This window comes from Theobroma umbraticum, unplaced genomic scaffold (genome assembly GCF_002168275.2).
Source record: "Theobroma umbraticum cultivar Fairchild unplaced genomic scaffold, ASM216827v3 scaffold_50.0, whole genome shotgun sequence".
Lineage (NCBI taxonomy): Eukaryota > Viridiplantae > Streptophyta > Magnoliopsida > Malvales > Malvaceae > Theobroma > Theobroma umbraticum.
The window spans coordinates 4,766,164-4,767,789 of NW_018397261.1; the positions used below are offsets into that span (position 1 = coordinate 4,766,164).

Below are 1,626 nucleotides of genomic sequence, written 5' to 3' on the forward strand. Positions count from 1 at the left end.
GCAGCGTCGTCCATCCTCTTGGATGGTCTGATAATTTACATCCGGAGCGTGCCAGGTAAGCTATATCCATCCTATCGCTTCCTTTTTTTGGTGACCAAGAGTAATTCTACGCAGCCTACCATTTAGGATTAACTCGCCTAAATCTTGATAAAGGGACATTTAATAACAAGTGCTTGGCATGGCGATCCGAAACTTTGTCAACTACTATAACCTAATATAAAACTTCAGAGGTTTTAGATATCATTATCTGATTCTGATAGCTCATATTTGGTACACTAAGATAAGTTGGCAATCGTTTTTTTGGCTTTGCAGAACTGTTTTCTTCGGAGAATACAAGTGCAAGGGAAAAGGAGCAAGTTTCAGTGGGCGGGAGAAATACGCCAAGCAGCTAACGGACGGGGAAGCCAAACCTTTCCTGGTTCTTGGCTTTATTGACGGTGCCAAATGGCTGCTTCCTCCTCCTAGGGTCTAAATCAATTGTTCCAAGGAGGGTGGGGGTTGGAGGTACATGGCTCCGGTTAATCAACCAGCATGTACTTCACGCAGAGCCCGTCTGTGACTCTCTTTGTTCCCATTTTGTTTTTTAAGTTTCCAAGTCATTCACTAGGCGGGTGTAAATAAGATTGTATGTCTTCTTCTTTATTTGTCTTTCAGTTTCTTCCTATATTGCTTGTGAACCCCATACGTTGTAAAGAAAGGGTGCATACCTACATCAGTGCTACAGCACAATTCGCTGTAGAGAAACCAATAAATGCAGTAAGCAGAGAAAATTTTGTTCTACATATCTTAAGAAATTTCCCAAGCTTATTTAGTTTTAAGAATCTTCACGTCATCTTCCTAATTAAGAATAAATATATAATTATTATGTAGTAAGTATGATGAATGTTAAAGTTTCAATATCATGGATGCCTTTCGTTTTTTTAGTCATTAATTTTCTCTTTATATATTATACTTTATATTATTGGGTGTTTGTATTTTTGGACAAGTCATAAAAGCTCGACATCGACATAGTTAAGCTACAATATATCTTTCCTGTCCAAGTCTAACTTTAACTAAACCATTAGCAATAAAACAATCTCACTACAAGAAAAAGGAAGGCACAACATGGAACATAAAATGCAAACAAGTGCTTCAAATAAACTTGAAATGGTGAAGGAAAGATGAAAAAAAGAATCTGGCCAAAGCGCAAATGATTAAAAGTAATATAAATCATTAATTGACTTTAAAAATGATGAAATACCAATTAATTCACTATGATGAAATACCAATTAATTTAATATATAATTATTCTACAAATGAAAGTAAAATCATGTGTTTTATCCTCTAAAATAAAAAAAATTAATTTTAACTATTTCACAAGGTTATTTATTTTCCTATTAAACATGCATTTTATTTTTACTTTCAAAAATAAATGTGATAAATGATAATTAATAATAATAAAACAACAACAAAAGAAGAAAGCATAATATACAAAAAAGCTCTTAAAATATTCAAAAAGAATTCAAATAAACCCTTATACTTTTATTACGTTCAATCAAACCCTTAAAACAATGATTTCTTCCTATTAAACGACATAGAAATGCCCTTTAAGATTATAAAAAATTAAGATGCATGCATTTTCTTTCA

At 32.8% G+C, this 1,626-nt stretch overlaps 1 pseudogene; it reads right to left on the reverse strand.

Annotated features, from left to right (window-relative positions):
* Window positions 1-1,542: 1,542 nt before the first annotated feature.
* The window catches only part of LOC149527111 (acetylglutamate kinase, chloroplastic pseudogene), a 785-nt pseudogene continuing 701 nt past the window's right edge, over window positions 1,543-1,626 (reverse strand).